The 22,803-nt window shown below is 44.1% G+C and overlaps 1 long non-coding RNA gene across 1 annotated transcript in view; it reads left to right on the top strand.

Moving 5' to 3' along the window:
• The window catches only part of LOC126514321 (uncharacterized), a 5,077-nt gene extending 2,978 nt beyond the window's left edge, over positions 1 to 2,099 (top strand). Inside the window, exons 2-3 of the long non-coding RNA XR_007595551.1 lie at positions 1,323 to 1,635; positions 1,834 to 2,099. This is a non-coding gene — a long non-coding RNA (uncharacterized lncRNA). The remainder of the gene's footprint in view (positions 1 to 1,322; positions 1,636 to 1,833) is intronic.
• The last annotated feature ends 20,704 nt before the right edge of the window (positions 2,100 to 22,803 follow it).

The raw sequence follows: 22,803 nt of genomic DNA, 5'->3' as shown, positions 1-22,803 counted from the left end.
TCCCCAAATGATTTCATAATTGCAAACAGTGTTGACGAGCTCTTTGGCTTAAATACGTTTATAACATATTTGCTGTGTTTTTGTGTAGATATGTTTTGATGTGCTTGCTAAGGAAAAATAATTAAAACCCCTCTGCCATTTCTAATTGAGAAGAAAGAAACGCAACCCATTAGTTGCTGTATACCATCATGAGATTTTTCCCCCCTCGCTCCCCCATTTCATTCCAGATTTGTTTCAAGGATTAACTTGTGTTAAATAGTTTCAGGTCCGAGCATCAGCCATGGTTCTCATTATTGGAGATCAAAATGGCTTAATTCCCTTTGTGTGTTGGTGCCACCAAAACACAAGGGAATCTTAAAACTGCAGACAGCTGATAGAAGTGGCACATTTTCTTCGTCAATCTGTCCTGCAGAGCCTGCATAGTTTCTTCTGCGCGAATGGCTGACACAGGGGTTTTTGTGCTAATGATGTTAAAGATGCTGGGACCTTGCAAGGCTGGGGAGACTTTTCGGAGAATCTCTTCTGGCTCTGAAATCCTTGGCACCCCTGTCCCTACACATATATGGTTGATAATTTTGCTTTCTCACACTGGATGAATTAACCATTGTATTCTGCTCCTCCTTGAGCGATGGAATAAGAACCCGTTATGCAGGAAATCCAGTGGTCCCTAGACGCAAACCACCTGACCTTAATCAAATATTGATACCGCTGCCTCTACGGATTCATGCGGAATTTGAAAATGTTTCTTATTTGCAAACAGGGCTTAGTGTTGAGGCATAGCACCAGACCATAAGGACATGAAACTGTATATCACTACTTTTATGACCAAAAAAAAAATCAAGAGTTAAATCAGTCCGGTGTCAATGGTTTTCTCATGAGAGCCCTAGAAGGAGCAATGGGCAGGCAGCCTTTTAGCTGGCCCGGGGTCCTGGCCTCCCACTGAGAAGTACAACCACCTGACAGCTTGCCTATCAGAAGAAATAGCGTGTGTCAGCATGTTCTTTCCACACTCACCCATCATGGAAAGCGAGTAAGGGATGGAGACGTACTGGGAACATCTTGCCAATGTCTGTTCTAGCATGTGTAGACTTCGAGAAAAATTGTTGCTTTTGAAAAATGTATTTATTTGTGTGTGTGTATCTATGTATGTTTCTCTCTCTCTCGTGTGTGTGTGTGTGTGTGTGTGTGTGTGTGTGCATGTGTGTGTGTCCCATTGAGTTTAATTAGGGTAGTCTATAAGCACTGGTAGAGAAATTATTTACTGGGACACGGGCAACTACTAGTTGCCACACCACTGAAGAAAATGATTTTTTCTTCCCTAGCAACCGTTAGCTGTAAGCATCTCTTCAGCAAGACGTAGGGCCTTATGAGTCTCCTCGGTCTCCATGATGGATTGTGAACAGACCCAGTCCCATGCAGGTCTTGTGCAGGGAATCCCCACTGCTGTGACCTCGTGAGCACAATGGTAATGACAGATCCAGGAGACATCACTTCGCAGCACCCCACCCTTTAACTCCTATCGTCTTTCTGCTCCATCTTCTGCAATGTTTTCTGAGCCTTGGAAGGACAGTAGTTCATAGTCAACAAACTCAATTTTCCTCCCGGAGACCTGGCGACATGGTATGACACTCAGAGGTGAGACTCTTCCCTCGACCACCCTTTCTCCTTTCAATTTATGGCTCCTACCAGCAATTGCACAGAAACCACTGCCAAAGTCTTCAGTATGACGCAGGGAAGGGGATGGGATCAGTCGACAGTTTGAAGGGAAAAGTGTTAGCTTTGAGGAGAGGTAAATTGTTGTATTAAAGGCGGGGCACCCTTGTCTTTGTCCAGCTGCTGCACAAATGTGTATCCTCTGTCACCAATGGAACCAGACTGGAGGGTGTAGATAGCCGCAATTACTGCCATGAAGACAGCTGGAAGCACAGTCCCGCTGACAAGGGTGTGGACACAGCGGGCAATACATACTCCGTGCCCACGCTCTGAGGTATGTTTTCAAGTTGGGCTTTGCAGGAGGTCCATGCCACACACAGACTGTGCATACAAGTAGAAGGTCCCCCCATGTCCCATTTCTCCCTGGGGCAACCCCTTCCTGCTTAAGGCAGGAAGACTTTGCCTTTGTCACGTGACTCTTATTCTTAAGCTGCTTTAATTTTGTAGTGCCTACGTTGTCACTGAATAGTTCTTGAGTTTTTAACCCATTTCGAAGCCTTACCAGGTTGTGAGCACTGCAGGAATGGAGCGTTGGTGTGTTAGAGTCTTACATGGTGTATTTGCAGCCCTGGGGACACTGTTGGATTGATGGGAGAGATGAAAAGCTTTCCTCCTTGAGTTGACTTGAAGGTCAGGTGCAGCAGCATTGTGGATTGGAGTGCTGATTTTGTAAGGGAGCACCCCCTAAGACCTGGTCCTGTTCTTCTAGTCACAACCCGGAAGACATTCCGATTCCCCTGAGAAGTTAGCCACATTCATCTTTTTTCTGAGATGTCGCTACAGCAATAAGCAAGGAAACTCAGACTACAGACTTCTGAACACTCCAGTATGGAGAGAGAGTTTTATTTCATCTATACCTTAACTTGGATATACAAGTCTGTTTAACTGGCTTTTTCTTTGCAGAGAAGATCAGGACTTGGAATAGGGTGGAAGCCATTGGGTTGATAGGCAGGGAGAGTGTGTGACATTATGCATAAGATTAGCAAACAATAAACTCAATTGATAAACAACAACAACAACCTCAAAACGTGGCATTAGACGTGAAATTTAAAAAGTACTGTGCCCCTTAGCAATCAAGATTAATAATTTAATGAATATTCTAAAGGGTCAAAATTAATGTAAACTTTTCCTGATGAATCAAATCTCAAAATTCTGAATAAAAATGTTTTAGTGTTCATTTTCATTTCGTGTGTGAACAGGTATTTGTTGGCTCTTTTCTTTCTTTCTTTCTCTCTTTCTTTCTTTCTTTCTTTCTTTCTTTCTTTCTTTCTTTCTTTCTTTCTTTCTTTCTTTCTCATCCTGGCTTTATAGAAGACAGCACCAAGAAGTGGGTCTCGATTGCTACTCTCCTGTCTTTTATCCGTGAACATTTGTCTGCCTGTCTGTCTGTATATATCAGAGTATAGGAAGGTAGGAGATAGTGTAGGTTTCTAGCAAAATGAAAAGTAACAAACTCGCACAAAAATAAAACATAATCGTGAAAGTGGGCAACGTTGTCTTGTATGTAGGGCTAATATTAGAAAAGATTACAAAGGGAAAATGTTGCCTATTCAATAGATGCATAACAAAAGATTGAACTAAATACAATTTAATAATGTTCAGCAATATGGCTGCAATATTTATTTCTCCGTTGAGCATGCATGGCTTCCTTTTATTGCCTTTTTCCTTTACTGGAATTGATTTTTAAAAAGGGCTTTTTCTTAAATTGTTCTGGATTTCCTTTATGCGGTACAGAATGCTGCTGTATGCAAAGTTGCTTTCAGGGAGAGCCAAGAGTGTGTGAAGTCAGCAAAGGCTCTTGAGTGCTCTCTTTCCCACTGGAAGGGCTTCCTTCATTTACATAGGAGGACGTGAAGCCAGAAAAAAGGGTAAAACACAAACAGGAGATCTGCAAGAGCCTTTTGGAAACATGGCAGATAAACAATACTCAAGTGTGACAGGTGCCAAGAGGGTTTTACATTTCTTGCAAAGGAGCAGCGCCTCCCGGAGAAGGAGCTCCCCATTCCCCTACCGCCCCGGGGACCTGGCCAGTGGTGGCTCAGGGTAGACACCTAGGTGCGCTGCTGTTGCTCAGGCAGGTGGGAGGAGGAAAAGCCTGTGTCACTAAAAAAGCCTCAGCGTCCTTTGTTTCCAAACCAGCAAATAACATGCTGAAGAAACTTGAAGAGAAGGAAGCCTCGGGCGCCCTCCCACCCCCACACTGCTCCGTGGAGGCACAGCTGCGGCTCTAGCACAATAAACCACGGTTTTCTTTGGAGCTCTTTACCTGGTGCCAATGGTCTACAACGGAAGGAGCAGAGGGCTGTTTGTTGGGGGGACAAAACCCCAGTCAGAATGTTGAGTTCTCTTCTGGCCCGGTTTTTTGGAGGAAGTGGTGTCTGTTTTGCTTATGTATGCAAGAATCCCCCGGTAGGCAAACTTTCCTGCTGTGCTGGCTTGGAGAAAGACACCCAATCTTGGACCATCGCCTATGATAGGAGATGCAACTGACCGCTACCTAGCTGTGGTTCCCCAGCCACGGAGCTGCAGCTACAAGGGAGTAACCTTGTTTTCCGAGCAAGCTGTCTCATGGTTGGTTGCACATTAAAAACACCGAGGGAGCATTAAAAAAATATGGATGCCAGGACTCTACTTCAGTCCTATTAAATTAAATATCCTAAGGATGGGACGCATGCAGCCAACATTTTTTAGAGTTCTCCAGATGGCTGTAATGTGTAGCTAGGGATTGAGAGGTTCTAGTCTGGAGCTGGAACCACAGACAGCTCATGTTCTCCTCAGGGCTGGTTCTCTAGATGGCCTCCAGCGGTAGAGGCTGAAGCTGCCTTTCCGTTTAATTCAGTTCAGATTCATGAACTTAATTCAATGAAGACTTATTCAGCTACTTCTCTGCATTTAATTTCTAATTGCATCTCTCATTAGGTTCGTGAGGATGCTGTTTCTCAAATAGGAGAGCAGGGGGATTTTAATTTATCTCATGTTTTAGGAGGCATATTAAAAATTATAGGTGTTTAACACAGATTGCAAGTGGCTAATTTTTTTTTTTTTTTTGGTGTGGGATCCACGTATCTTTCTTTCTTTCACACTCAAATCTCTGGGCAAATATGTAAAGCCCCGGTCTTTCAATTTACTCATTTGGTCTGTGCCTGTCAATAACTATTGGTGATCAGGGACAGTGAAGATGACACACTTTACTTCTGAATGCTCCATGGATTGACAGGGGACATGTTATTTGAGCCAGGAATTAAAGTACAATGAACCCTTACTCTGATAGGGTTCTCAAGTCTCTTTTTATCTGCAGGCCCATGTTATAGTTCATTTGGACTCTGCCTTCCAAATTAACCAAAATCAAAGCTTTCAAGAACCAAACCATGCTCACACTACCTGACCTGACCTCTCTGGGTCCATTCATCAGTCTTTCTTCACTACCTAAGCATGGTGACGTGGGTAAGATTGGAGGAAGGCGATAGAGACCCAAAATACCTTGCTGCAGATGGGAGGCATTCAAGTGCCGAGTTTAATATAAGAAATCGAAGAAAAAGAAGTCATGAATTTGAGCGAGAAAAAGCGGGGTGGAGGACATATATAGGAGGGGTTGGAGGAAGAAAAGGGATGGTAGGAAGTGATATAATTATAAACTCAGAAGATAAAAAATATTTCAAAATGAGGAAGAGTACAGAACTATATTTAAGGGCAACAACAGCAGATAGGAAAACAGTTATTTGGAGCATAGGTCCCAGGGCTAAGGTAAGTAGGGAAATTATCATTTTTTGGCTCAGGCTAATGTTTGACTTGTGAAAACACTGGGTCATGTATGAGTTATGAGTTATATGGCATCTCTTAGAAACCTGGCTCCCACTTTCCTTGGACATAATCTCACCTCTGCTTTCATCTACTGTGTGGATCTTTCATCATTTGTATTTATTCTCCTGTGTCTTCTTGAGGACATTTGTGGCAAGGTCCCAATCTTGGCTCACTGAGAGTTCATCTGCTTCCCATGGCTGCTCTTTCTCCACCTAAAGTCACAATCTGTTCTTGGAGGACATTCCCATTTGTACAACGACCGACTGCGATGTGGAATGGAGAACTTGAGCATCAGTTGGGGGATGAGTGGCTGGCAGGGAAAAAGGCTGCTAAGGCAAGATCTTCTTTCTATACAGATGTCCTTAATAATAAGGAAGGGTAGGGGGTAAAGTATGCGGGGAGGGGGGTAGAGTTGTTTCAGAACAGCTAGTCTGAGGGAGGACATATGATGTCAGCAATTAATTCAGGCCCTACATTCTGTTTTCCTATAAAAAATCCTATTTTAGTTGTGGTGCCTTTGACGCATCTGCTGGCATAAGCAGGATATATGCCACAAATAAAAATTCAAAAATATCTCTTTCTTGTAGACCTTGGAAACAGAAACTCTGAAATGGGAGGAAACCTACAGAGCATCCCAAAGGTTTCCCGGCCATTCTTGTATGGACGGTACCGAAGCCCTAGACCTGGATACCCATAAAACACTGGCTCTAGAGTGGAAAAATAGAAACAAAGATAACACCATCAAGAGTCCAGGCAGGTGACACCTCTGCAAAACCTTGAGTGATGTCCCTAGAAGACATATTGATGGTAAAAAGAAGAATAAGAATAAGAGAGATGAGTTCTCCCCCAGCTCCAATAACAAAAGTATAACAAAAGTTGGCAGGTTGATGGTGGCTTTGGCAAATCATTTTAACATCTTTTCCTGAAGGCAGTAAGAATCGGTTGTACTGCTCTCCATGTGGTCATAGTCTCAATCTGTTAAACCATCTACTGACGGGCTAGCAAGCAAAGTTTGTGTAAGTGCACTTTGTGACGGTCCCACAAAATAAAATAAAATTCACGGATGAAGCCATAGTGCAGTCAGTAGAATGCTTGGCTGACATGCATGGGATTCTGGATTCGGTCCCCACCACGTATCAACTGATCATGATAGCATATACCTATAATCTTACCATAGGGGAGGTGGAGGCAGGAGGGTCAGATGTTTAAATTCATCCTCAGCTATGGATCGAGTTTGAGGCTAGCCTAAAATACATGAGATTTTCTCTCAACAAACAAACAAACCATCGAACCAAACACCCACCCACCCACCCAACCACCCATCCAACCACCCATCCAACCAACCACCCATCCAACCACCCACCCAACCACTAAAGTCACCCAATGATTCAATTCTCAACATATTCTTGTCAAGTAATGCAGGGCTATAATTGAAACCCAGATGGCCTCTTTTGAAAACAATTTTAGATCTAGATTGACAGATTATGTTGACTGAGACGGACTTCAGTGTTCATTGAGATCCACTGTCTTGTTTTCCTGCAGAAATTGATGTCCAGCTACTTCCTGTCACAGTCTGGGACAGAATGCTGGTCTTGCAAGAGCTGCCTCTGTTGTTTCCGTACCCAGCATTCTCTTCATATACTATCCCAAGAGCACCCTAAAACTGGGTGAGGCCAGAGGTAGTCGGAAGGAGGAATGGGTGTGCTATCTGACTGCTGTGGAAAACCTGACAAGGCTGAGCAGACGGCTGAGAAGGGCACGTGTCCAAGAATCACAAGGCGAATCCAGAGAATAATGTGGCCAGTCCTGTCCAGCTTTTCCCATCAGCGTCAACAGTTGGGGGAAACAAAATATGGACTTTGTTTCAAACCATGGGATGGAAAACTTCCTCAAAAGCCTTATCTTTCTAAGTCAGAGAAGTAAGAAAGAGGGGAAAGGGGCCCAAGTGCCCAGGAACTGAGGTCTCCAAAGAATACTCAGAGATGTGGGTCTCAGGCCATTCAGCAGCTCTGGGAGGCAAGGAGTGGGGCGGTAATGACGCTTACATCAGAATATAGTTGACATGGGGTCATGGGAGCAGGAGAACTAGCCCTGCCTCTCACCAGCTGCGGCACATTGGAGCTAAGCCTGTTGCTGGGATGCAGGTGATCCAGCCCAGAGGCATCAGAGCAGGATAGCTGACAGCCCCTCCTCATACTCCCCATACACACAGAGAGAGTGCCCTGCACCTCGCCTGGGCAGGACAGCAGAGCTGGCCCAGGTGGTGTGAGTGTGGTAAGCTGGACCGGAGGACCTGAGAGAGAACAAGAGAACTGCCACCGTTCCTCACGGCAGGCTGCTCTGGGTGGCCTGGCCGATGCAGGACTGGAGGGCTTACCTGGGTGGAGGAAGGCTGGTGGCCTGACCAGCCCAGCTACTGCCCAGGTCCAGAGCCAGGGCTATGAGTTGGCCCAGCCCAACGTCCACCTCATCTATGAACTGTTGACACATGAAGGGGACGAACCTACAGATCCCAAACTGCAGCATTCCCACGACCCAGGACAGCAACAGGATATCCAAGAGGAGTCCCAGTGAGAGCCCATTTTTTATTTGTTTGTTTTGTTTTTGTCTGCTTTGCTTTACTTTGTTTTGCTTGTTTGGTTTTTGATTTTTCCTTTAAAATTTTTTTCTTTTTTTTTGGTGGAGGTTGCAAGGGTGGAGGGCAGATGTGAGGGGATGGGGACATGAGTGGGATCGGGATGCACTGTTTGAAATCCACAAAGAACCAATAAAAGTAGGAAAAATGAATATAGTTGAGAAAACCATCTCAGGGACAAGGTGGAGAAAATTTTCTCCCAAGTACCATGAATGACAGAATATCTGCAAACCATCTGAGAAACCGAGAGCCAGGTCTAGAATGTGTATTTATGAAGATTTCATAGGCTTCAATATTTACATCTGAATCATAGCAGAGAGAGACAAGTTCTCAACCATTGTTGTGGTTGTCCTTAATATGAGGCAGGGGTAAAGGTAACGTATGTTATCCTGGAACATAGTCCAGAGCCATGTGCAGAAGGCTAACAGCGGCACAGATGAAGACTGCAGAGAAAAGCTAAGCCCTCCTCCCTACTTCAAGCCAAGAAATAACTTGGTCCTTTTTTTCCCCTCAGGATGAAAATATATTTTCTGTGTTTTTCTCTAGTATTCATATTATTGGACACATGTGATATAATTAATTGATCAACAAATATTTTCACAATCAGGTTCGTTTTCCCTCCTCACTGAACTCTTTGGTCATCTACACAAAACTGTGTTTTGGAAGCTCCCTGCCAGGGCCTGTTGGAAGAATGTCTGAAACCACGTGGTTGTGACCAGTGTCTGTGGTGTAGGCACAGCTGTTCCCTGTGGGTGGCCCGAGGGAGCTTTCTTCTGAGGATGTGCTTGAACAAGACCAGGGACAGACACTTAAGGGGGAAGACCTTGCAATTACATGGCTCTACCACTAGATGATATGCATGTATAAGCAAGGTAAAGATCCTGCCGTGTTCTCTTTCTTCCTCAGGGGCCCGTGATGAATAGACAAGGGCAAGGCACTTAGAGTGTAATTACCGATGCTATTAGGAAAGATAAACAAGTGCCAAACCTGACTTGTCCCTTCTGATGAGGGTGAGAACGATGACAAATTTAGTGAACACTCATTGCGTGAGCCAGGGGTCTTTACACCACAGCAGGTGACCAAATCCAGCTCACTGTCTGGTTTTATAAATAAAGTTTTATTGGAACATGGTCATGCTCGTTCACCTACAGTTGATTTTGCTCAACTCTAAAGGAGGTGAGGCAGCTGAGACAGACTGCACTGCTGTGCCTAAAACACCCTTATCTGATCTTTAATGGAAATGGTCTAAGCACATAAGGTTACGCTAACTCATTTAATTATTCTAATTGTCTGATTTTGGGCATGCATTATTATTCATAGATAAGAAATGGATGCAAATATACAATGACTCTGGAGAATGTAGGAAATAAGAAGTGCAGGGATGCATTGACCAATGTTAAACCAGTTGGAGGAAGACATGCTTGATACCACGGGCTTCCAAGAATGGCCTCTACTTCCAAGTAGGCCATTGGGACACTAGAAAGAGGACCTTAAAATTCTTATCCCACTAGGTCAGTTTTAGGTGCAACTGGGATCAAGTAGCTGCTTCTGAACACTTTCTCCCAAAGTAGCACTTTCTCAGACACTAAGGAGGTCTTTTGGCACAATAATGCCAAGATGGTGGGTGGTATGTCTGAGAAAGCAGGGGTTAAATTGTGACTGAAGCCCTGTGGTCTGAAGGAGGACTCAGAGAACGACGCAGGGTCTCTTCCTTGTCTTGCTTTTCTCTAATGCAAGGTAATCTTCGCTCCTTCAACTTTAGAATCTGGGTCTAGTTGGCCCCTGCTGGGGGAGGGGGGAGGCTGTCTCCTGTGAAGGGGGAGTAAGGCATGGGGTTGGGGGAGGAGGGCTCATGATGTTGAGTTCCAGAGTTTTCTAGTCTTCTCATCCCCTTCAAGGATCTCTTCCCCACTAATTCTAATGAGCTGCGTTGTCCTAGGAATAGTATAACTGCTCCGTTCCCACTAGGAATGGTTGTTCTTTATTATTGCTACTGCTAACACCATTTTTGTTGCCTCTCTTTTATTGAAGGGCCTTTTAGTCATCCATAATGAGGAGAGGGGGACATCAGGAATCAGGTCATTTTCAAATAGCTTAGTCCTTTATCCCATTTGAGAAGACAAAGCTTGGGAACCCGGGCTTTCTGAGGGATTTCTATATAGACTCCTCCAGATCCTTACCCACCTTCTTTGGCTTGTGGGAGACCTCTTTCCTAAATTCATCTGCATTTGCTATCTCATTTTCAAGATACCCCTACACTTTGCAGCCTAGGGGAGTGTGCTCTTTCCATTGGATTTGTTGATTAGGGAAGAGGCTGAGGAGTTACTTTTGATGCCTTCTTCTGGTGAAGTGAGGACATGGGTCTGGAAGGAGAGGACAGGAAAGAGAAACACTGAGGCCTTGTAGGGAATATGGAGGTGAAGTGGAAGCTTCTACCTAGGAGCTGTGGTGGCTTGAAGGACATTGCCCCTAACAGGCTCACGTATTTGAATTCTTGGTTCTCAGTTAGTGGAACTCTTTGGGAAGGGTTAGGAGATGTAGTCTTGCTGGAGGAAGTGTCATGGGGTGGGGGGCGGAGTTTGCAGTTTCAAAGACTCACACCACTTCCACTTAGCTCTCTCAACCTCTTACTTGTGAATAAGGGTGTAAATTCTTAAGTGACATGACAACCTGCCTGCTGCCATGGTCCCTCCTATGGTGATTGTAAAAGAACTTTAATTCTCTGGAACTGCGAGCCCCAAATTAAACGCTTTCTTTGATAAACTGCTTTGGCCACTTGTTTAGTCACAATAGGAAAGTTACAAAGACAGGGGTGATTTGTTTTTCAGCCTGAACTAAAGAGAGCATCCCACAATAAAAATTCATTTTGTTTTAAAGATCATGCCATATAGGATTATGTGAGAAATTTATATTTTTCACTAGCATGACTTGGACCTTTTTCTTTGCTGTGGTGGTAAAAACATTACAACCCCTCTCTTTATACCAGTGGAGGGTTAGCTCTTAGCCTTGCCTTCTTATAGAATGGATGGCCTAACGCCAACCAAATACAGATAAGTCAGTGGCGTTTCAGGAACCTAATCCGAGGACCAGGTATGGAGAGATTGGAGAAGACAGAACATAGCTTTTTGGTTTACATCAGTCAGCATCTGTTTTTCAGCTGGCCAAGTAGTTGATAGAATACACATTACTTTTACTTCCTACGGTCTTAAGGTCTAAAATTCAGACATCTTCCTTCTTCCTCTCCTTCCTTCTCCTTCCTGTCTCCTTCATGACATCCAGATAAGGGTTTAGTTAGTTATCCAAACAGGGTCTCTTTACTTCTTACTTCTTTCTTCTACTCTTGGTACTTGAGCCAGAAAAGGCTCCGTTTCAGAAGTCTCTGTTACTGGGTGGAGAAACGAGGCCTGAAGTCTATCCTGGGTTATGTCAAGGGGTGTCAAATTTGGCCTGCTCTTCTTGCTTCCTGTTGACTCCAAGGGAAAGGCCTCAGTTGGCGTCTTACAGTGAAAAACATGAAGCTCTGTGACCAGACTGAATTACTAATCACTTCGTGTCCTGCTCACTCTGACCACTTTCCAAGCGATTAAACAAGCCCGCCAGGTCTGTGACTCAGCTTCCGATGGGGGGGGGGGGAGCCAACAGGCCTCAGTGATTGCACACCCCGGCTTTCAGCTTCTTAGGTTAGATCCAGCACTGCCCCCGCAAGGTTATCTCCCCTCGGACCTTGTCCCTCTCTGGACAGAGAGGCAGACAGAGATGATGAAGTGTGTGCCTCCCGGTTGGGGAGGGGGTACCTTACCAGGAGTGTCTGAGGGGAAGGATTGCAAAAATGTCATCTTTCACCAGCTGGTGTCCCGGCTTGGAAGCAGTCACAAGTAGCAGGGTGGGGCAGGGTGAAGCCTTCTGAAGTTTGAAAGGAGAAAATATATTAGTAGGAAACACTAACTCTTTCCAGTTCTGGCTCCACCGTCAGGAGATACAGTATTCCGTGTGTTTTTCAGTAACTACCGAAGAAGGTTCTGGAAGGAGATGTCCCTGTTTTAGGGCAGTTTCATTGCCCAGTTTTCTAAGCGATTAGATGGATTTTTGCTGCCTTTCCTATGCTCCGCGTTCAGTCACCAAAAAAAAAAGGCAGCCTGCCTGCAGTCACTGGTGGAAGCGAGGGTGGGAGTCTCGAAGCCACAGGGGAAGGAGCTTCCAGGAACTCCCGGTCTCATATGCAAATTAGATTAAACCACACTGCAGCCAGGGCAAGGGGGCGGGGGGGGGGGCAGCAAATAATTCCTTCCCCTCCTTTTCATCTTAGCATTGTCTCCTGTGGGAATAAGGAAGCTGATTTCAATTTACTTCAGCTACTGCCTGGCTTTAGGAAGTTCTGCGCCCATCAGGCCACCTTGCTTAAGTGAAGGCCTTCCCCTCTAGTGCCTTGAATGCTGCAAATAAAGCCTGTTGAGTCTCTGAAGCAAACACCACAAGCAGCTCCGCCTTTTTCTCTCCAACAGAGAAGCCGAGGCTTTTGAATGGCTGGTGCCCCCCACATCCTCCAGGCGGTTTTCGTACTTGGCATGGAACTCTTCGTCATCTCTCATATCCCTTTGTTTTGATTAGACAACTCATGATAAGTTGACATTACTCGAATGTGAAGGCTCCAGGAGGAGGGTGGTAAGGGAGGGACGGACTCCTTCAGGTGGCGTGTTTTCCCTTTAATTAAAGAGAAACGTATACATCTGCGTCTACAGCTCCCTCTCTAAAAGCTTGGCTGGTCCTGCAACGAGGGGAATGAAGGTGAACTTGAAGGTCGCTCTCTAGCCTACGACTTGGAATCTCTCAACGTGCTGCCGGAATGTCTCTGGAAAGATCTGGAAAGATCGTGTGAGCTGTGCACGGCTGAATGTAAACAAGCAGATTTCTCCTTTCCCAGGACACAAGCATGTCTCTTCCATCCACAGAGCTGGGCCGCTGGGCCTCTGGGTGGTGGGCCTGGCAGACTGTGCACGTTTGATCTATTTATGGGGGAAGCGTGTATTTGGGAGCTCTGCACATGAGTTTCTTTTTGGATCTCTTATTATCCTTAAAGCTTGTTTTTTTTCCTCACTCTGGAGCCAAAGCATGCCAGAATGGATAACATCTCATCCCTACTCTCGTTCCTTTCTTCCGCACTTCTCTACCTTTAAATTACAGGGTCAAAATCAGGCTTGAAGATGAATTGATTTGTAAAAGCACACCTTTCATTCATTCTTTCTTTAGGATTACTTCTTGATATTTTTTGTTATTAATAAGCTATTCCTTGAGGACCTTCTAGGTTCTGGGCTTGATGCAGAAATGCCTAGGGCCTTGTACTTAGCATCCAAATGGTCACACATATTGTAGTCTACTGGGGAAACACACAAAAGAAATGATGGCACACAAGTTACATGGCTTTATATATGATAATCGTTACAGGATTTCTATTAAGGCTTTTTTTTTTTTTTAAATATATGGACCAGTGTGAGAGGTGAGAGGTGAGAGAAGATTCCCCTAAGGAAATGCTTAAACACTGACACAGAGGATGGGCAAGACTTAAGGAGGTCTGTAAAGGTGCGGCATTGCCATGGAGAGATGCTGTTCTTGCACACTGCCATACTGTCATCCCTGCCCTGAAACCGTGAGCTAGAACAAATCCTTTCTCTGTTAGATTTTGTAATGTATTCTGATACAGCAGTGAGAAAGATATCTAAGAGACTGGCATCTATGTGCCTATGTATTTATGTATGTATCCATCTATGTATTTATCTATGTAACTATCTATGTATCCATCTATCTATATATTTATCTATGTATCTATGTATCCATCTAGCTATGTATCTATCTATGTATCCATCTATCTTTGTATCTATCTATGTATCTATGTATCCATCTATCTTTGTATCTATCTATGTATCTATGTACTATGTATCGATCTAGCCATCCATCTATGTATGTATATATATATGTATGTATGTATCTATTTATCTACCTACCTATGTATCTATGCATCTCCCTATCTAATATATATAATAGATAAAATGTAGATAAAAATCCTTGTATTTTCATTTTTGATTCCCACAAACCTTTATGGATCGTTCTTAAAGCTCTTTTTGAAGGAACTTATGAGATCGAAGGAAGGAAACCAGGACAGGAGGAGCCCCAGGCAACAGGTCATGACTGGTAAGAGTCTATACCTGTACAAGGCACCTTGCTAATGACACAATAGCCTCTCCATGTTGGGTGGAAATGTTCTGTCCAGAGGCTCGCATATTATTGTGATCTGCCTGGAAACTCAGAGAGCAAGTGAAGGGTCCTGTTCTGCTCATTTTCTGAACAATGTTGTAATTTGTTTATTGCTGTGTGCCACCATGCTGGGATTAAAGACACATACCACTACCACTGGTCTTCACTGTCATTTTTAGAACCGTGGAAATACTATTATTCTCACTTTGAGAATGGGAACATGGAATTGTAGAAAGCTGGGGCTTACTGATGGATGTGGTGACTATGAATAGCCTTACTGGAATCGGAACTCACAGTTGTCCTCCAACACTGAATCACATGCTTTTACTCTTACACTCTACTGCCTATAGGACGAGTGGCTAGATTACTGACCATGGTGGAATGATGTCTGTCAGTAGAAGTCACATAGGAAGAATGACTAGCCAAAGTGCTAGGTGTACAGTGGGTCTGGAAAACCAAGGAAGCATCCAGGTTTATAAAAACTCAAATGTCTTTGTATGGTAGAAGTGAGCCTGGAGTTAAATATGAGTGGTTTAGTTCTAGTTTGTTTTATTCTTCCTGTAACCCACAGCTCTAGGTAACAGATACATGCTGAGTGGTTTTCTGGAAAAAATGGATGAAGCCCACAGTGTTTGAAAAGGACTCTCTATTGTTTCATTTTAATATGTACACGCAGTGTGTGTGTGTTCTGTGTGTGTTCTCATATGTGGGGGTTCATGTATGTACAGGTGGAGGTCAGAGGCTGATAGTGGGTGTTTTCTTTGATTGATCTCTATAGTATACCCAATTTTTAATATAGTATGCACACGATTCAAGCTTACATTTAAGATGAAGTGCTTAAAATTATGAGGGTGGAGAGGGGAGGGAGAAGAGTGAGAGAGAGGACAGATTAGGATCTGGAGTACTTCTAAGTGATGGAATCAGAGAGACCTGGGTTTAAATCCTGGCTGCTTTGAGAACGTCGGGAAGTTGCTTTAGCTATTCAGGTCTTAATCTTTTGACTTTTACAACGGAGACAACGCAACCTTCTTCGAAGTGATGCTGTCAGGCTATAGATGTGCGGCAGCATTTTTGTGCGTAGTCCTTCCAGGTTGCCAGCAGTCACCGTTACCCTTGGCCACTTTCTCTAAGGACAGGGATTGGCAGATTTTCCATGGAATAATGTGAAGACCCCTGTTATTTTGGTCACATTCTATAGAGCCCATTTGAAAGAGAGTGCGGTTTCTTTTGGCTCTCCTTGCTATCCTGTTATCAGCCAAAGAAACCTGTTTTCACAAGAGCAGCAACGACAGGAGCTGCTGGGGGCTTATGGGCTCTACAGAGAACGCAGTTCCAAGAAGAAGAAAAGAATTCTAGCGATCAGCGACACCCTTCCGAGGGGGCCCAGATGTAGGCCAGATGCTGAGAGTGTGTGGGGACACAGTCGCCACGATTGTTATGCCATGACTTTCATCCATGTGGGCACGCGGAAGATCGACTGATCTCATCGAGATGATTAGGAGTGACTTCAGGGTTCTGGAAACATTGGTGTAGGAGGCTGGGACTCAAGGGTGGTCTTGACAATCTTCCCAGTTGTGAAGAAGAGTTTCTGGAGATGACAGACCAGCGCTGGTGCTGGGTACCCACTTCACACGCTTCGTTGCGTGCCACCGCAGAAGGGTCCTCAGCTTAAACCCGGGAATGCGCTCAGGGGAGGCAACTAGCGATTTCTGCGTCTGTGGAGATTGTCTCCAGTGAGCCTATTCCTTCCCTTACCGAAGTTGATGCTAAGGTGACTCCATCCTCAGGGATCACACCTATCACTGGTGGGGGTCAGTCTGTCCATACTCACCGAGCTGAGGTTTCACATGTCTGCTTCAGCCATGAGCTTTGCATTTTGGTAAATGGTTTGTGCTTCTATGTTTGTAAGGATGATGAAGGCTCCTACTTTTAAACAAGGTTAAAATCCCAGAGTTGACCCCTCTTACAAAGAAGATGGCCTCCACCTGCTTTCAGAGCCCGCTTTTATCCGTTCCTTCTGTGCAAATTTCCACGACTGCTTATAATGCCCAGAATAGCCACATCTGAATCCAGGTCCTTTGTGCCGCTTAACTTTGCAAAGTAACTTTTCAGGAGCGATTCAACTAAAAGTCGAGGGGCAGAGAGCTGCTTAAAGACCACAGGTAGTGCCGCCAGATTGTCCCCTTTTGGAGGCTCTGGGGGCATCTGCCTCCTCTGAGACTTTGCTCACTGTCTAGCTCCTTGCACTTTTTCCTCCTTTTGGAAGCCAACAAACCTTCACCATTCTGACCTTTCTCTTTAGTCATGACTCCCCATGACCATGGCTGGGAAGGAGACTCTGTATTTAAAGACCCATGAGGTGGCTGGATCCAGCCACTGTCATCTCTCCACCTCTACGCTTTTAACTGATCCACTGTGGAAAAGTTACTTTGCACAGTAAAGTGACATTTTCAAAGGACCTGGGGTTAAGATGTGGTTATCCTCGGGGCTTTGTGTCTCTCATGTTTACCAGCCTGTTCTAAGCCCATCATCTCTCCCTTGGATGGTTAGACTGGAAATGATACTTACAAGGTGGTCTGTGTGAACTTGTTCTCTGTCCTCCCCTTCCTTGGCGATGATTCTCTCCTTCGTTCTCCTGTAACCACAAGGGACTCCTGGCTGTACCCTGGATTCACTCACCACGTCCCTGCCTGCCCTCTTCTGTGCTCTCAAGATCATTTTCACCCAGGTAACTCTGAAATCAGCTCCTTCAAGGCTATTCAAGTGTCTTCTCAGAGGTGACCTTTCCCCGAAGAGCTGATAACTGCAGCCCTTTCCTTCCCAATTCAGTTTGTTTTATTATTTTACTGTTTCACATTTGTGCTAATTTTTTTTTTTTGAGACAAGGTCTTTCTTTGTAGCCCAGCTTGAACCCCTTTTGCCTTGATCTTTCAGGTTCTGGGATTAAAGTACATCAACACTAGGACTGTTCATTTATTATTTTTCTTTTTTAATTGTTGCTTAGAAGCCGTTATTTCACTTTCATTTTGAAAGGTATTTTTTATTGATTATCGATCTCAGCTGGTAATGCTTCTTTAAGTACTTTAAAGACAAACCACTGTCTTTAGGATTGCCTTGCTTGTGGTAACTCTTTGTCTTCTTTCTATAATTTGATGCCTTTATGATTTTTCTTTTTGTTGTTTGTGTTCACGGGCTTTGTTAATATTTGTTTGATGTGATTTTACTTCTTTTTCTTGGAGGTTATATGAATATAAGACTTTATATTTTTTTTTTCAAATTTTGAAAATCTCCAGCTAATATTTTTCCCTCAGATCATTCTATAGTTCCTCCCTTTTTATGTAACTCCTCCGGTTATAAGCACTACTATTAGTTCACATAACATTACTCCACACTTCCCCAGCTCTGCTTCTCTTTTTGATCCTGTATCTTCTCTCTGATGCTTGAGAGTCCTATCACCATGCCCGTGCCCACTATTTCTACTGTATGTAGTGTGTTACTGATATTAACCATGTGTATTTTTCATCTACAGCATTGTGTTTTCTAACTTTTTTTAATGTGTGAGTTATATCTCTCCGTGATATTCATGTTTACATTTTTCACTACTTCCCTTAACCCAAGTTAAACACTTATCACACATGGCCAGCATCCTTGCCTGGTCATTCTGTCATGGGTGACATTTCTCGATCTTCTAACGACTACCATTTCCCCCTTAGTGATCACACTTCCTCGTTTCTTTGCGTGTCTGTAGTTTTGATTTGAAACAGATACTATGAATTTCATACTTTCTAATTTTTGAGATTTTTATTAAAAATTCCTTGTGCGTGAATATGGAGGCCAGAAACTGATGTCTGGTGGTCTTCTCGGTTGCTCTCCATCTTAGTTTTTGAGACAGGGTTTCTCATGGAAGCTGGGGAATCATCGATTTAGGCAGGCTGGGATTACAGGGGTGCGTATCCATGTCCTGGTTTTCCGTGAGTATTAGGGATACAACCTCATCTTAGCACATCAAGGGCTCTGTGGACTGGCTGGTTCCTCCAGCCGATTTATAATATTCCTTTTAAGGAATTCTGTACTTAGTCTCTGTTGGACACTTCTATCTGTGCATGGGCTCGTCCTTGGCAGGTTGTTGTCCCTTCCCCCAGCTCTTCTGAAGATCAGCTCCACACGTCTGTGTATTCTGGCTGATGAGGGAAGCAGCATCTGCCGTTTCCCTGGAGATTCTTCTGTGAAATCTTTTCTCTTGCTTCTTTCTCTGGTCTTTAGAGTGTCCCCATATGCATGCAACACTCCAAGTTAGCTAAGGGCTCTGGGCTAACTCTCTGACAGCACAAGGACACTTTTCTGTGATTCCAGTTGGATCCACCTTGGACTCAGAAAGCAGAGCTTCATCCCCTCAATTCAGGGAGAGAGCAAAGTTGTCTTTGGGACCCTCCTTCCTGCCTTGTGGTCTGGAAACACTTTTGACTTACTAAGTTGGGTCACTTGTTTATTTCCCTTCTCTCAGAACTCATTATTCTACTGTGCCAGTTGTCCAATTCCTGACAACTGTTGTTTCATGATATTTTGCCCAGATTTTTAATTGTTTGAGATGAGAAGTTCAATCTGGTCCCTGTTACTACTTCCTTTTGCCTTGGAGCAAGCACAATTTTTGAGGGCTGTTTATTCTAAGCCTGCCTTTCCTGACATCCCTGGCTTTGAGGTTTGCCTCCAATGCCACCTCTGTCTCCTCTGGAGCTTGCTACATTTTCATTCTCTCTGTTTATTTGAATTTGGGGTCCCCCCCCCTGTATTCTGATTTGACTCATCTTCTAGACTCTTTATTTCAGAGTGTCTCAGCTGAGGGATTCACAGACTTGCTTAGGGACCTGGATCTTCCTCTGACTCAGTGATGCTTCCTTCTTTGTTGTGTATGGAAATGAGGTTATTATCCATTCAAAAATGCTCGCAGTGATTTGATAGGTAAAACTGTAATCTCATTTTGACTTTTCTTTCTTTTTCTGTTGATGAGGCGGAATTTTGCCCCAGCATGTCCTGTATACAATTCTTTTTTTATGAGCAAACACAAGCCACTTGTGATTTTCTATTGCTTTTTCCCTGCCTCGGAGGCTTTGCATTAAGGCCTTCATTTCTACTGTACTTTTAGAGAGAGTTATAGGACAATTGGTCATCCCAGAATCCCAGCGCTCGCTCTCTCTAGCAAACACAGATCTCCTTTCAGCTGAAAAACTTTTGTCCCTTGATGCCCTAAAGAGGTCCCCCCCCCCCGCTTTTTACTTCAGTTCTGCATATTCAGAGTGAGACAAAGGAGAGAGAGATTCCTTATTGATTTTTTCCTCACATCACTTTACCACTCAAGAGCACGTGTCGGGAGCAACGCCTAATCACGGAACTCAATTTCCTTTAATTAATTTTTGTGCTGAAAGTATATTGGCATGCAAGTCTAAATGAAAGGGAGATGAGAATATTTCAAGTAATGAATCCGATAAATTAAAGAGGGCGATAAATGAAGGCCCTGGTGTCAGAGCCCATTGGTTAGGACTGCTAGCTGAACTGGTGACAGCTGGCCACTTGACCAGCTGTAGGTTCACAGTGTAAGCTCAGGCCTACAGCATCTCCTGAGGGTTTATTGCGTTTCTAGTTGTCCACTATTGCTCAGCGTGCCCTCTGCTGTGCTACTCACAGACCTTCTCCCCACCAGAGCATCTGGTGTGTATGGTCTTCGTCAAAGTCCCTTGCTCGCTCTCTTCATTTTTGTTCCATGAAGTCTTGAATACATGAAAGATTCTCATCATGACTATGGTTCCGTTCCGAGCCCACCAGATCTTACCTGAAGACTGGTCGTCTCCACACCACGCGACAGAACCATCCTTTATTTTGTCCAGGAAGACTGTATTTTCTCCTCTCTGTGTCTTTGTAATAGATAAAATAAAACTATGTTCTGATATGACAGCTAAGGCTCTATGCTGGTTCCGTAGTAATGTCAACTCTTGGTGATTTCTAGTTTTCTCTGGTCTAGGTAAATGAGAACAGTTTCTTGGTGATGTTTTGTATTTATATATAATTCACTTGGGGTGAGTTTTTTGGTTTTTGGTCAGGGGATATATATATAACTGCTCTTCTTTGCTTTTCCAATTGAAACCTCAGATCAAGTAGAATAGACAGAAGTCAGTGGATTATGTCAACTCTCTTACTGATAGACTGGAGCAGATCGCATTCTTTGATTGGCTAAGGAGAGTTTGTTGGCACTTCAGCCTTGCATAGGCAGAGTATAAGTCCATTGCACTGTCTGTCGCCAGCCCAGGTGGGAAAAGTGCAGGTCTTTCTCATATGGGAGCCCTGACGTTAGAAAGAGAGGACGGAGAAATGATCTGAATACAGTATGCTCAGCTTCTTATCCTAAATTCTGTAAGCAAGTTATCCACTCTCCCTAAAACACGAGGAAAAAAAGCAGGAGAGAGGTAAACCCTTACTCATGGTCATGCCAATAATGGAGACGATGTTTCCACCACCGACAACATCCACACTGGTCCTGAGAGCTAGTCTGTGGACCACAATCCCTCCACCTAAGAGTTATCTGTTCTTTCCTGGGGAGGAAGCGAGATTGGGTTTATTATCCTAGTTTCCAAGTTACTTGGAAATGCTATAACCTCTCCAGCTTTAGGTTCCTTTCTTGTGAAGAAGAGATAGCACTACCAGCTACCTCACCTGACCCATGAGAACATTCAGTAAGATAATACATAAGAAAGTCCATTGCAGAAAAGCGAACCATTCTTTAATGCGTTTACAGTCGTCAATCATTGCTAAATGACAAAAATCTGCTCGGATAAAATGGGGACAGATTGCTCACAATCGCTCCCCTATGGGAATGGCTGTGTCCTGCCACCATGCAATGGCTGAAAACGCGTTCTTTCCATATTCTTTAAATATATATTCTCTTTCTATGCTTTCCCCCAGGTTCCAAATCATTCTCTGTAATAATTATAACAATTGCAAGTGATTTCTTTTTACAATTATCATTTGTATGTGTGTGTGTGTGTGTGTGTGTGTGTGTGTGCGCGCACTTGTATGAATGTACACGAAAGTACGTGCCGTGGTGTCCTAGCAGAGGTCAGAGAACCACTTGCAAGAGTTGACTGTATCCTTGCATCACAAGAGTTCCTGGTCTTGAACACAGATCATCGGCCTTGACAGCAGGCACTTTTACGGATGGAACCTCACTTGCCCCTGAGGTGGTCTTAATTCACAGTTTGAGAGGTATATTTATGAATGTCTCATATTCAAGTTTGTGTGAGCTCTTCAACTTAGCTTCTCCAAAACTGTTGAGGACTTTGCTGCTTTTGCTTCTTGGAAGAGGAAGTTTAAGAAGCACAGTTAACAAATGGGAAGATAGGGAGCCAGGAACTTAACTCTTCTTTTCACTAAGACTCTCACAGAGGGCACATGCTTGGGTAGGTTAGAAGACACGGCTCGGGGCTCGTGAAGCTGCACTCTGTAATGAAGGTCAAGTTCTGGGGGTCAAAATAAAGCAAAGAGATTCTTTCTCTTCCCCGTGTAGCCGATACTCTCCTTTATCTGCTTTGCTGGTTTTGTTGGTTTGTTTTTTGGTTTGTTGTGGGGACTGGGTCTCACTCTTTAGTCCAGCGTGGCCCAGAATGACTGTATAACCCAGGCTAGCCTGAAATTCAAGGTGCCACATATAGTTTCTACTTCCACTCCAGCTCACTCTAGTCCAGGCTGGCCTCAGGCTCCTAATCCTCCTCGCTGTGCCTGCCGTTATTGACATGTAGCACTATACCCATCAGAGTTTAGCACCCTCTCAAATTCTGAGTTTGCATAGATGGTGATTCTGACTTCTGTTAAGACAAAGGCAGCGGGAAACCGAGGCTTGCTGCGCCCAGCTGGGCTTTTCTCCCTGTGTCACTGGGCCACCACTCTTTCCCAGACCCTTCCCTGGGAATACTGTACAGGGATGGGCAGGAAGCCTCTTCTCTGCTGTGCTTTGGGGGAATTAAATACAGTAGTTGCATTCCATTCTGGCTTCGCCTCATTAAGAGGTCTCTATAGATTAATTCCCAAGAGATCGAATCTTGTTACTTTACTGTGGCCAAGTGAAATTAGTGTAGAGTAACAAGGAGCCAGATTAATGTGACCCCAGGAAATAATCCATAAAAAACTTATGAGGCCTTTAGCAGGCTGTAAATTGGGTTTCAGACACGGCGCGAGGAGGGGAAGAATCATGTTAAAAACAATCGGTTTGTAATGAATAGGGAGAATATTTTAACACTTCGAAACAGAAGGAAACACCAGAGTAAATAACTCGGGGCACCCAATGGCAATATTTTCTAACATGTGTAAATAATTGAAATTGTGATTATAATCCTAACTGAATTTTTCTTGCTTTATAG

This window comes from Alexandromys fortis, unplaced genomic scaffold (genome assembly GCF_014885135.2).
Source record: "Alexandromys fortis isolate MF-2015 unplaced genomic scaffold, M_Fortis_MF-2015_v1.1 scaffold_17, whole genome shotgun sequence".
In the NCBI taxonomy this organism is placed as follows: Eukaryota; Metazoa; Chordata; class Mammalia; order Rodentia; family Cricetidae; genus Alexandromys; species Alexandromys fortis.
This window is presented reverse-complemented; position numbering and strand designations above follow the sequence as displayed.